This window comes from Macrotis lagotis, chromosome 5 (assembly GCF_037893015.1).
Source record: "Macrotis lagotis isolate mMagLag1 chromosome 5, bilby.v1.9.chrom.fasta, whole genome shotgun sequence".
Lineage (NCBI taxonomy): Eukaryota > Metazoa > Chordata > Mammalia > Peramelemorphia > Peramelidae > Macrotis > Macrotis lagotis.
The window spans coordinates 71,371,213-71,386,147 of NC_133662.1; positions in this window are offsets into that span (position 1 = coordinate 71,371,213).

A 14,935-nucleotide genomic window follows, 5' to 3' on the forward strand; every position below is an offset into this window, starting at 1 on the left:
CTAGATAATTTTGATTACATTAAATTGAAAAGCTTTTGCACAGACAAAACCACTGTATCAAAGATCAAAAGAAATGTAGTAAATTTGGAAACAATTTTTTACAACATTTATTTCTGACAAAGAACTCATTTTTAAAATATACAGAGAACTGATTCAAACTTTTAAAAAATACAAGCCATTCCCCAATTGACAAATGGTCAACGGATATGTGGAGGCAATTTACAGATGAGGAAATGAAAATGATCCATAGTCATATGAAAAATTGCTACTTATTAGAGAAATGCAAATTAAAACATCCCTGAGGTATCACCTCACACCTCTCAGACTGGCCAATATAGACCAGAAAGGACAATGATCAATGTTGGAAGGGATGTGGGAAATCAGGGACAATAATACATTGTTGGTGGGGCTGTGAACTCATCCAACCTTTCTGGAGAGCAAATTGGAATTATGCCAAAAGGAAAATAAAAATGTGCATACCCCTTTCTCCAGAAATACCACTACTGGGTTTACACCCTGAAGAGACTGTGAAATGGGTAAAACCATCACCTGTACAATAATGTTCATAGCTGCTCTCTTGTGGTGGCAACGAAATGGAAACTGATGGAATGCCCTTCAATTAGGGAATGGCTTAACAAACTGTGGAATATGTGTGTGATGGAACACTCTTGTTCTATTAGAAACCAGGAGGGAGGGGAATTCAGGGAAGCTTCAAGCAATTTGTGTGAACTAATGCTGAATGAGATGAGCAGAACCAGAAGAATATTGTACACCGTAACACCAACATGGAGTTGATGATCATTCTTAATGGATTTGCTCATTTCATCAGTGCAACAATCAGGGATAATTTTAGGGTATCCATGATGGATAATACCATCTGTATCCAAAGAAAGAAAGTGGAGTTTCAACAAAGACCAAAGAGTATTTCCTTTAATTTAATAAAAAAGTTATCTTATTATGTAATTTTATTATCTATTATGCTTTATTTTCTCCTTAAGAATATTATTTCTCTCTCAATACATTCAGTTTTGATTAGTGTATAGTACGGAAACAATGTAAAGATTATTAGACTGCCTTCCATGGGAGGTGGGGGGAGGGAAGTAAGATGGGGGGGGAAATTGCAAAATTTAAAAAAACTAAAACAAAAAGAAAATCTGGAATCTTTAACCTGCTGTTGAAATGAATTTAGCATTTCTTTGATCAAAATAAATACAAGCCATTGCTTGTTTTTTTTAAATTAAAGATTTTATTTATTTTAAGTTTCACAATTTTTCCCCCTAATCTTACTATCCCCCCCCCCCCCGAGAAGGCAATTTGTCAGTCTTTAAATTGTTTCCGTGGTATACACTGATCCAAATTGAGTGTGATGAGAGAGAAATCATATCTTTAAGGAAGAAACATAAACAATAAGAGATAGTAAGATCAGACAATAAGATTTCAGTTTTTTTTTCTAAATTTAAGGTAATAGTCCTTGGTCATTGTTCAACCTTCATAGTTGTTTCTCTGGATACAGATGGCATTTTCCATTGCAGAGAGCCCCAAATTGTCCTTGATTGTTGCACTGATGGAATGAGCGAGTCCATCAAGGTTGATCATCACTCCCATGTTGCTGTTAGGGTATACAGTGTTTTTCTGGTTCTGTTCATCTCACTCAGGATCAGTTCATGAAGATCCTTCCAGGCTTCCCTGAAATCCCATCCCTCCTGGTTTCTAACAGAACTGAAGTGTTCCTTGACATACATACATACACTACAGTTTGCTACCATTCTCCAATTGAAGGTCATTTACTTTATTGCCAATTCTTTGCCACCACAAACAGGGATGCTATGAATATTTTTATACAAGTGATATGTTTACCCTTTTTCATTATCTCTTGAGAGGATAGACCCAGTAGTGGTATTTCAGGATCAAAGGGTATGCGCATTGTTGTTGTCCTTTGGGCATAGTTCCAAATTTCTCTCCAGAAAGGTTGAATGAGTTCACAGCTCTACCAACAATGAAATAGTGTCCCAGATTTCCCACAACCCTTCTAAAAATGATCATTATCCTTTCTGGTCATATTGGCCACTCTGAGAGGTGTGAGGTGGTACTTCAGAGAAGCTTTAATTTGTATTTTTCTAATAAGTAACAATTTAAAGCAAATTTTCATATGACTATGGATTGCTTTGATTTCCTTATCTGTAAAGTGCCTTTGCATATCATTTGACCATTTGTCAATTGGGGAAAGGCTTGTCTTTTTTAAAAAAATTGAATCAGTTCTTTGTATCTTTTAGAAAGAGTCCTTTGTCAGAAACATTTGTTGTAAAGATTTTTTCCCAGTTTACTAAATTTCTTTTGAAAACAGTGGTTTTGTCAGTGCAAAAGTTTTTTTAATTTAATGTAATCGAAATCATCTAGTTTATTTTTGGTGATGTTCCCCATCTCTTCCTTAGTCATAAACTGCTTCCCTTTCCATAGATCTGAAAGGTAAACTAGTCCTTGACCTTCTAATTTGCTTATAGTAATATTTTTTATGTCTAAATCCTGTATCCATTTGGATCTTATCTTGGTATAGGGTGTAAGGTGTTGGTCTAATCTAAGGTTCTTCCATACTAACTTCCAATGATCCCAGCAGGTTTTATCAAAGAGAGAGCTTTTATCCCAATAGCTGGACTCTTTGGGTTTATCAAACAGCAGGTTACTATAATCATTTCCTGCTATTGCACCTAATTTATTCCACTGGTCCACCATTCTACTTCTTATCCAAAACCAGACAGTTTTGCTGACTGATGCTTTATAATATAATTTTAGATCAGGTAGGGCTAAGCCCCTTTCTTTTGAACTGTTTTTTCATTGAATCCCTGGAAATTCTTGACTTTTTATTCCTCCATATGAATTTACTTACAACTTTTTCTAACTCAGTACAGTAATTTTTTTTTTTTTGGAATTTTGATTGGTAGGGCACTAAACAGGTAATTTGGTTTTGGTAGAATTGTAATTTTTATTATATTAGCTCTACCTATCCATGAGTAGTTGGTGTTTGCTCAGTAAATTGTATCTGATTTAATTTGTATAAGAAGTGTTTTAAAATTGTTTTCAAAAAGTTTCTGAGTCTGCCTTGGCAAATAGACTCCCAGGTATTTTATATTGTGTGAGGTTACTTTGAATGGGATTTCTCTTTCTGGCTCTTCTTGCTGTATCTTGCTAGTCATATATAGAAAAGTTGAGGATTTATGAGGGTTTATTTTATATCCTGCAACTTTGCTAAAATTGCTAATTGTTTCCATTAGTTTTGTGGATGATTTCTTGGGATTGTCTAGGTAGAGCATCATGTCATCTGTAATGAGTGAGAGTTTTATTTCTTCCTTCCCAATTCTAATTCCTTCAATTTATTTTTCTTCTCTAATTGCTGAAGCTAACATTTCTAATACAATATTTAATAGTAGTGGTGATAGTGGGCATTCTTGTTTCACTCCTGATCTTATCTGGAATGCCTCTAGTCTCGCCCCATTGAACATAATGATTGTTGATGGTTTCAGACAAATACTGCTTATTATTCTAAGAAACAGTCTATTCCAACAAGCTCTAGTGTTTTGAGTAGGAATGGGTGCTGCATTTTGTCAAAAGCTTTTTCAGCATCTATTGATATGATCATATATTTTCTGATAGATTTGTTATTGATATAATTGATCATACTAACAGTTTTCCTAATATTGAAGCAACCTTGCATTCCTAGGTCAAAATGTATTATCCTAGTGATAACTTGTTGTAATCATTTTGTAATATTTCATTTAAGATTTTTTCATCCATATTCATCAGGGAGATAGATCTATAATTTTCTTTCTCTGTTTTAACTCTTCCTGGTTTAGGTATAAGCACCATATTTGTTTCCTAGAAAGAGTTAGGCAGAATTCCATCTTCCCCTATTTTTCCAAAGAGTTTATATAGAATTGGAACCAATTGTTCCTTAAATGTTTGGTAGAGGGGTGGCTAGGTGGCGTAGTGGATAAAGCACCAGCCTTGGAGTCAGGAAGACCTGGGTTTAAATCCGGTCTCAGCCATTTAATAATTACCTAGCTGTGTGGCCTTGGGCAAGCCACTTAACCCCATTTGGCTTGCAAAAAACTAAAAAAAAAAATTCTTGGTCGAATTCATTTGTGAATTCATCAGGTCCTGGAGATTTTTTTTCTTAAGGAGTTCAATGATGGCTTATTGAATTGCTTTTTCTGAGAAAGGGTTGTTTAGGTATATAATCTCCTCTTCATTTAACCTGGGCAACTTATATTTTTGTAAAAATTCATTCATTCCACTTAGATTGTCAAATATATTGGAATAGAGTTGGGCAAAATAATTCTGAATCATTACTTTAATTTCTTCCCCATTGGTGGTGAGTTCATTTTTTTCGTTTATGATACTAGCAATTTGGTTTTCTTCTTTCTTTTTTTTAATCAAATTGACCAGAGTTTCCATCAATTTTATTGGTTTTATCATAAAACCAACTTTTTGTTTTACTCATTAATTCCACAGTTTTTTTGCTTTTGATTTTATTAATTTCTCCTTTAATTCTTAAAATTTCCAATTTGATGTTTAATTGGGGATTTTAAATTTGTCTTTTCTCTAATTTTTTAGTTGCATATTTAGTTCATTGCTTTTCTTTTTCTCTAATTTATTCATGTAAGCACTTAAAGATATAATATATCCCCTGATAGCAGCCTTGAGTGAATCCCATAGGTTTTGGTATGTTGTTTCATTATTGTCATTATCTAGGATAAATAATTAATTCTTTCTATTATTCATTGTTTATTCTACTCTTTCTTTAAAATGAGGTTATTCAGTTTCCAATTAGTTCTTGGTCTATATCTCCCTAGTCTAATATTTCATATGACTTTTATTGCATTGTGTTCTGAGAAAGATGTATTCACTCTTTCTGTCCTTATGCAGTTGCTCATTAGGGTTTTATGCCCTAGTACATCATCAATTTTTGTATAAGTGCCATGTACTGCAGAGAAAGAAGTTTAATCCTTTCTATCCCCATTCAATTTCCTCCATAAGTCTATCATATCTAGTTTTTCTAACAATCTATTCACTTCCTTAACTACTTTCTTGTTTATTTTGTGATTTGATTTATCTAGATTGGAGAGAGGGAAGCTGAGGTCTCCAACTAGTAGAGTTTTTGCTGTCCATGTCTTCTTGTAGTTCTTTCAGCTTCTCTAAGAATTTGGATGCTATTTCATTGGGTGTATATATATTCAGTATTGAAATCACTTTATTGTCTATGGCACCATTTAGGAGGATATAGTTTCCTTCCTTATCTCTTTTATCGCTATCTATTTTTGCAGCTATTTTTTTCTGAGATAAGGATTGGTACACTGGCTTTTTTCACTTCAGCTGAAGCAAAATATAATTTGCTCCAACCTTTTCCCTTTACTCTATATGCATCTTTCTGCTTCAGATGAGTTTCTTGTAAGCAGCATCATGGAGGATTCTGGTTTTTAATTCACTCTGCTATTCACTTATGTTTTAAGGGAGAGTTCATCCCATTCCTCATCAGCAAAACCACTGACCTCGAGAATAGATTGAGAAGGGAAAACCTGAGAATTATTGGACTTCCTGAAAACATTGAAGAGGGCAAAAAAGCCTGGACTTATTATTACAGGATCTAGTGATGGAAAATTGCCCTGATATCATGAACCCAGAAGGAAAATAGTTGTTGAAATAATACATCGATCCCCATCCAGAAAGAGATACTAAAATGAAAAAGCAAAGATTGCTGTGTCCAAATTGCAGAGCTATCAGTTAAAAGAGAAAATCCTGCAAGCAGCCATAAAGAAACAATTTAAATCTCAAGGAGCCACATCAAGGATTACACAGAACCTGGCTGTATCAAGATTAAGGTATCAAAGGACCTGGAATGAGATTTTCTAAAGAGCAAGGGAGCTTGGAATGCAGCCAAGAATCCATAATCCCACAAAGCTGAGCCTTTCTTTCAGGGGGGAAAAGATGGACATTTAATGAAATGGAAGAATTTCAAAAATTCCTGATGAAAAGATCAGAACTAAATAGAAAATTTGGGTATCAAAAAGGAGGTTCAAGAGACACATGAAAAGGTAAATAACAAGGGGGGTGGGCAAAGGAAAAAACGGCTATCCAATAAGTTGAAACTGACTATATCCCAGCATGGTTAAAGATTCTCATATCTCTTGAGAATTGTAATTCTAACAGAGAAAATATACCTAACCAGATGTCATGGACACTCATGATTTATCCATGAGACTGCTATCCAATCAGATGAAACTGTCTATAACCCTACTTGGAAGAAAGACTTTAATAACTCTCAAGAATCACTTCTTTTTTTTTTTTAAAGAATTGTATTGGAAAAACAAGAAAAGAATTAACATAAACAAAGAAAATACAATTTTTGTCCTTCCTGAGTCTATATTCTAATAGAATAAATCAAATAAAATCATACTGAAAGACTGTACAAAACACAAAGAAATATAACTTGAGACCCAAGTATTATTTATTCAGATTAATACCTTCACATCTCTGTGAGGGGTGAGATGGGGTTGATGTGAACAGGAAAGAGAGAAACACCTTAGCTTGGTCAATTTTAAAGATGCAAATTTCCTGGCTGTATCTAGGAAATCATGAGTGATGGCAGAGTAATCTGAGCAAAGCCTGATAAGAAGACTGAAAATGTTTTCAATATTTGCTTCTATTAAAAAATTGAGTTCCAAATTATCTCCCTTTCTCCTACCCCAATTCCCCCATTTGTGAAGGTTAAAATATGCAGCCATGTAACACATTTCTGCTACAATAAAGGTAAACATAATCTCCTCCATAAAGAAAAACTCAAGAAATACAAAGTGAGAGAAAAAAGGGTGATTCAGAATGTATTCAGACACCATCAGTTCTGTTCTTGGTTGCATTCCAAGTGCTTTTTGTATTCTAGAACATGATATTCTAAGCCCTATGAACCCTTAATATAGATGCTGCTAAATCCTGTGGGCCTCAGTGCACGTGACTGTACTCTAAGCTCACTCTGCTATGGCAGAGTATTCCCGCTGATATTCCAAGTTGTTTTTGGCAACCCTGTGCTGAAAGATATGTAAATTGCCTTTGCTGCCATGAACCCAGGTGCCACAGGGACCCAGGCACCTTGCACACAGTTCCTGGATGACTGGAACTTGTTTGCTCTGACCTACAGACCATTCTAACTGTGGTTTAGCAGATCCTTCCCGTGGACCTTCCAAGTTGTTTTAGGTTGGAAACTTGTTTCACTCATTCTTACTGTGGATTCTGCCACTCTAGAATTTGACTAGAGTCATTATGTAAAGGTATTTGGAATGTTCTGGAGTGGGGGTGGGGAGAGATCCTGGAAGTACCTGTCTTCACACCACTGTCTTGGCTCCATCCCCTTTCCAAACCTTACCCTTAATAAAAATAAAACATAGTTAAAAGAAGAGTGAGTTGAAACTTCTCTTTTGAAAAAATATTTTTGAAATGAGAAAAAATGAAAATGATCAATGTGTAAATAATTGTGGAATGTGGAAAAACTGGGACACCAATGTATTGTTGTTGGAATTGTGAACCAATCCAGCCATTGTGCAACTATGTCCAAAGGGCAATAAAGCTGTGCATACCCTTTGGTCCAACAATGATACAATTAGTCCCAAAGACATCCTTTAAAAGGGGCAAAAACCAATGAGTATAAAAATATTTAGAGCAACTCTTTTTGTAGTGGCAAAGAATTGGAAAATGAAGGTTATCCATCTTTTGGGAAATGACTGAACAAGTGATGGTATATGAATGTTCTGTAAGAAATCATGAATGAGAGACAGCTAGGTAGTGCAGGGGATTGAGCACTGCCCTGGAGTCAGGAGGACCTGAGTTCAAATCTGGTTTCAGATATTTAATAATTGCCTAGCTATATGACCTTGGGCAAGTCACTCAACCCCATTTCCAGGAGGGAAGGAAGGAAGGAAGGAAGGAAGGAAGGAAGGAAGGAAGAAAGGAAGGAAGGAAGGAAGAAAGAAAGAAAGAAAGAAAGAAAGAAAGAAAGAAAGAAAGAAAGAAAGAAAGAAAGGAAGGAAGGAAGGAAGAAAGGAAGGGAGATAGAGAGATAGAGATAGAGATAGAGAGAGAGAGAGAGAGAGAGAGAGAGAGAGAGAGAGAGAAAGAGAGAAAGAGAAATCATGAGTGACCTGACTTCAGATTTGCATGGAAAGACTTATATGAACTGATGGTGAGTGAACTGAACAGAAGCAGAAGAATTTTGTACATATTAAGAGCAACATTATGAGATGATTCACTATGATGGACATAACTACTCTCAGCATTTCAATGATCCAGGACAATCCCAAGAGACTATTTAAGGAAAATGCATCCACATCCAGAGGGAAAAATTATGGATTCCAAATGCAGAGCAAAGCATGCTTTGTTCACTTTTTAAACTTCTATGTTTGTACATTGTTTCCCATGTTTTTTCTCCTCTTAGTTCTAATTCTTCTTTCATAATATTACTAATATGGAACTATGTTAGACATGATTGCACCTTCTACAACCTATATTAGATTGCTTGCTGCTATGGAATTTGGAAGAGAAGTTGAAAGAAAATGTAGAATGGTTGAGGTAGCATTTAAGTGTTGCGAGACAAATACTTGACATCTATGTATTTGAGATCCTTTATTCCCTTTTAATTTTTTAATTTCTATTTATTTGAACCAAACCTGTGATTTCATGATATAGTTAATTTCAGGTAAGGAGTGTCTCTCTGGCAATGGATGTAAACACTTAACTCTATACTTTATCTTACCACAGATAGTTGCCTGAAGCACCGAAAAGTTAAGAATGGTCAAAAGCATGACTTAACTTATTGTCCTCCAGAATCATATGTTGCATCTCTATCTGTCCTTTCTGTTTCATATCTGTTATGTCTTGATGAATTTTTTAACTTAGTTTGGACATTGTCATCATATTCACCAACCAATAGATTATCATAATACAAATTATGTCTTTGGACATGTGTTTATCCAAACTATATATTTTATTTGTGCTTTTGATATATTTTATTTTATTTTTTTCTCCTGGTAATATTTAAAAAAATTCATTCTTTTGTAAAACTTTGAGTTCTGAATTCACTCTCTTTTCCCCACCCCCACCATCGCATTGAGAAAGCAAGTTATTTGATATAGGTTAAAAATGTGTAGTCATGCAAAACATTTCCATAATATTCACGTTGTGAAAATAAATAAAGACAGGTCTCAAAAAAAGAAACCAAGAAAAATAAAATTAAAAAAGTATGCTTTAATCTATATTCATTCACCACCAACTCTGTTTTTGAGGATGGGTAGTATTCTTTACCATAAATCATTCATAGTTATCTGAGGACATGGCACTGATGAGAAAAACTAAGACATTCACAATTGATAAGACTGCAATAAGACTGTTTCTTTGTATATAGAACAATTTCCATTGCATCTGACCATCTTTCCAGGTTTTACTGAAAGCATTATTTCTTAGAACAGAAAAGCATTTCAACATAATCACATACCACAATTTGTTCAGCCATTCCCTACTGATGGGTATCCCATCCATTTCCAGTTCTTTGCCACAAAAAACTGCTATAAATATCCTTAAACATATAGGTTTTTTTAATCTCTTCTGTAATGCAAAACTAGTAGTGGCACTACTAGGCCAAAGGATATGCCTGGTTTTATAACTCTTTGGGCATAGCTGCAAATTGCTCTATAGAATGGTCGAATCATTTCACAACTCCTCCAGCAGTGCATATACATTTCATTTTCCCCAAATCCCCTCTAATATTTGTCATTTTTCTGTCCTATTAGATAATTCAATAGATATAAGGTGGTAGCTCAGAATTGATCTAATTTGAATATCTCTAATAATTAATTAGAATTTTAAAAAATATCAATATAGCATTGATAAATTCATCTGAAAACTCCATCTCTTGATCACTATCATTTTTTTGGGGGAAATTTAGCTCAGTTATCTGTTTGAGAAATGAAGTCTACCAGAGAAATTTGTTTCAATTTTTCCCACAGTTACTATTTCTTATTGCACTTTCTTCTACCCTATTGCTTCCATTGCCATATCCTCTATATTTATAATGTACTCTAATAAAATTCTTATGCTAAATTGAGCTCAAATCCCATCTCTTCTGTGATCCCCTCCAATCTCCTCACTCTACAATTTGCAAATATTCTCTCCCTCCTCAAATCACTTCATATTTATTAAATGGTGTGCATTCGATCTGTTTCATGTAAAATACAAGTCAGTTTTTTATCTCATCTCATGACTTCAATTTCTCCATCTGTTAAATGAAGGAGTTGGATTTTAGATGGTTTCTGAGGCCTCTTCTAGATCTGACTCTATGATTTCCTGATCTATGTACATGAATTTTTTGTGTATATGTGTATGTACACATATCTATATGTGTATGCATGTATGTAGATAGATAAAGAAAGAGTTTAAAGTATTTAAGTCTTATTACAATCATAAACATAGACTTGGAGATGTGATTAAATTTAGAATATATTATCTTCTTCTCCCTCAACCTGTGCCCTTCCTCCTACTCTCACTCCCGGTTTGTTATATCTAAAACCTAATTTTGCTAGCTACAAGGAAACTGCTTCCACATATCAACATTATTTTTTAAAAAAGTGGTTTTTTTCCTGTTTGATGGTGGAGATGAGAATTTTCCCTTCAGCCTCCTATTCCATTGTCTGAGAGTTGGAAAAGATCAGTGGATAAATAGAAATTTGCCAATTCAAGTATAGAAGTGGAATGTAATAAGTTATAAGATTATTGGCTATGAATAATTCACAAAGAAAAAAGTCATTTCTGCTTTGACTCCATGTGGATTCAGGAGTTTTCAGGAAGAGTACTATAACCCCCAATTGTGAGATTTCATGTTCCAGCTTTATAACATTGATTTTTCCTTTGGATTTCTTTCTCGTTTCTCTTGTATAGTTTCAGCAATATAAACTGATTTTTCAAGATGAATTTTCTTTTTTTTTCAAGTCATACCAAGTGATTTTCATTATGGTACATGATATTTAGTATATGATTATAGTTATTCTCTCAGAATCTCTATGAGTTAAGACAATCTATTAAGTTCTTAGATGCCAATGTACAATGTAAATATTCCACGTATATTCTTTTGATGTGGAATAAGCATATATTAAGGACTTCTTTTAAGAAAAAAATATGCTTAATTCTGGGGATCAGATAATGTTTCTAGACCTCCATATTATTTCTCATGGATGGCAAAGAAGGGGTTCTTAATTTAAGATCCTGAACCTTTTTAAGATTTGGTCAATTGTATTATAATGTAATGCTTTTAAAAAATCTTATAAATTTCATTTAATGCATTAAGTATTATTTGAGAAACAATCATACTTGTACATTTGCAGATATGCAAGTTACCTGTAACTTGCACTTTTAGAGAACATGGAGGGTTAAGTAACTTGTTCAGAGTCACATATTTAGGATACCATTTGAGATCTATCCTTTATCTAATATACCACATTACCTCCATGTAATTCAAATGGCAGAATACAAGGATATCATTGTCATGATATAGTGATGCAAATATATACAGAATTTTTTTTTGTTCTATCTCATTTCTTCCACTTGTATACTGTCCTTGCAGGAATGTATTTCTTCTTTGTGGAAATAAGAGATACCTATACAGAGCACCATTATAGAATACAACCAGCATAATTTATTAGGTCAGACTGGAGGGGTGATGAGACTTAAGTGCCGAGGAGTAGGATCTTCTGTTGATACTATTAAATTATGTTCTGTACTATTTGAGATTGGGAATTCTAGACTAAACCAATAGCCTTCTCTGTTAGGTTCTTTTAATCCTGGGCCAAATTTGGTTCTAGAATGGTCAATTCATGTGCTACATTTTAATATTTCGCTATAAGTAATTCAATAATTAGAATATTGCTCAAATACTCAAGTTGCTCATTTCAAATGTAAAAGCAATGTGACCTTCAGAAAAGTAGTTGCACAGTCTTCTTGAGACCCCTTCCTTCCTATGTGGAAATTTCTATCTATCTGAGAGTTGAAGAGAAGTAATGAGGGTAAGGGTACCAAGACTGAGGGTGTGGTATACAAAATCTCATGATGAACCAGGAGTACATCCTGAAAAGATGTGAAGACATGTTTGGGCTAGTTCATGGTTGAACCTAATCTTTAAAATGAAGGTTCTGGTAGGAATTAATCAATTAGAGGGAAAGGCTAAAGGAAGCGTATAGTACTTCCAATATGAGAAGTGGCAAAATGAAAGAGTTAGGTTTTAGGATAAGGAGTTTTATGTAGCAAAGTAAATAGTTCTATGATGATGAGTTTGGAGTGTATGCTGATGAGGAAGTGTAAGTAATCTGCCATTTGAAGATGATGTTGATGAGGTTAAGTTTATAAGTTTAGCTTCTATAGATTATTCTGAGAAAAATGTGTTTGATAACTACATATTATATATTTAACTTTATCCAGATATTTGGAAAAATTCATGTGCTTAGTGAAAAGGGAGAGTAGATGTGAGATTATACTTATGTTGCTATAAACCATCCTCTTTGAATGTGAGAACAGGATATGTTTTATTATTATATGCTACATTCAATGGTCACAATAGTAAGGAAATACTGAGATATGTTTTATTATTAGATGCTAAGTTCAATGGACACAATAGTAAGGAAATACCAAGAGAGGTAGAGCATGAAATTACTTTGTGTTATCTAATATTCCCCTTCATTAGAATCTATTGGTGATGTGGTATTAGACTTCAGGGCTGTTTGAAAACTATCACAACAGGAATGGAGAATATCAGTTCTTTTATATATATATATATATATATATATATGTATGTATTCATAATTAATAAATATTTATAACTAATATCTATAAACTACAAATTGATATCTATTACTATAGATGAGCAATATCAATCACTAAATTTATAATTTATGCAACATATTAAATATATTCATATTATGCATATGTGACTATATGTATGTGGATTCATATGTATATATATTTGAAGAAATATGTATTTATATGAAGAGTAGTATTTTGATTTAGTTAAGTGAGTTTTAGTTACTAAGATAGGGGAAGAAATTCAACCCAAAATTATCTCTTCCAGGCTTATTCTTTTAAGACCAGCATTTTGTTATATCAACCCATACAATTTTTTGAGAAAATAAGGTTGGAAATAATTGACTAATTTTAAAATTCTTGTTTTACTGAGTTAAAATATGACTCGTTTCAATATTCTTAGTCACAATTTTGTCTGTGCTGTTTTATTTTTTAATCTAAATGTCACTGTTATTTTTAGTACTGGCAAACATGATAAAATCAGGGCCATATGGCCTTATTTTCTGAGATGTTTATGATAAAGTGTGTCATTTAAACTGATAAAAATCAAATCAGAGCAATGAAAATCAAAAACATTTATTCAGTGTTGCTTTTAAGGTTCTGGAGATATCATCAAAGTTGGATAATCAACAGGATACCATTGTGATTATAATTACTTGACTGAAGAAGAGAGAGGGAAAAAAACAAACATAAGGCAGAATTGTAGCTGAAGAAGCCTGAATCATCTGTAATTTTACCATAATATTTCCAAATATTTCTACAGAGACTACATTAAAAAGTCTTCTAACAGGAATTATTCTGACCATCATTTGTGACTAAAGCTTAATGAAGCTAAGACTCTTAATTTCTTTTGGTTATCTTTTATTCACCTTCATTTGGAGTAATTTGTTTAGATTCATTTATTTAAGAGTTCTCATCATAGAGTGATAGAACCTAGAAGAAACCTTGGGGATTATCTACATCATTCTAAAGATGAGAAAAGGTAAAATATTACCTTATCTTTTTCCCCACTCAAGATATCATAGCATGATTTAGCCAAGGTGATAATTAATATGATAGCTGAGGCTAGAAATATGTCATACTTTTGGTCCAGCTCTTTTTTATATTTTGACACACCAATTCCTGGTTTATGAGAATTACAGAGACATTTTGGCAGTAAATGTAAGTTCAATTTGCTTTATATTTGAGAACCTTGTGAATTTCAAATATGTTTCCATTGGGGAAAGATGAATAATTCCAAATTTGTATTTTATTTCACCTATGTATAACCTTATTTCTGTATTAAATATAAGTGAGATATTTGTCCATGAAAATATTATTCTTTCACTCACATTCCTCTCTAAGTTCTATTCTTAAATCTACAGGTCTCTGTCCTCACAACATTCATTCTTCCCCTTCAACTTATTTCTATATTTTAACTACTTTCCTTGGAGGAGAACAGTCTCCACTCTACCTTAGAATATATGTTCAGTGAAGACTATGGGGGTTTTTTGCCTCTATTTTTATTCCTAACACTTCACTACAGTGCTGGACACTGCACTGATAAATATTGTTGACTTAAATCTTTTCATTCATGCATATATATGAACACATATATGTGTTAGTGGGAGGTTATATCTGGGAACAAGTCAGCGAGATGGTTAAACCCATTGTGTGGTGGTCAGTGATAGACTTCTTCCATGTTGGAGAAATTCCCAATGTCATCATATTTCTAGAAAACTTTTGTAAGCAGAAGATAATGAAGACCATTTGCCACATCACTTACTATTACTGTCCCTGAGAATTTAGAAAGGAAAGAATAACTATTCAGGTGGTTTTGAGTGTGTGTTTGTGTGTTTGTGTGTGTGTGTGTGTATGTGTGTGTGTGTGTTCTTATATAATGTTTTGTTGCCTACAATTATAATGGTAGGAAATGATACTTTTCCTAGTTGATGTTTGTCGAATATGAAAATGCAATTATATTCTCATCAAAGTTTATGGACTATCTAAAATCTACACACAGGCTCTTGTGCATTACATCAATTGTTCATGGATAGGGTCATTAAATTTTTTT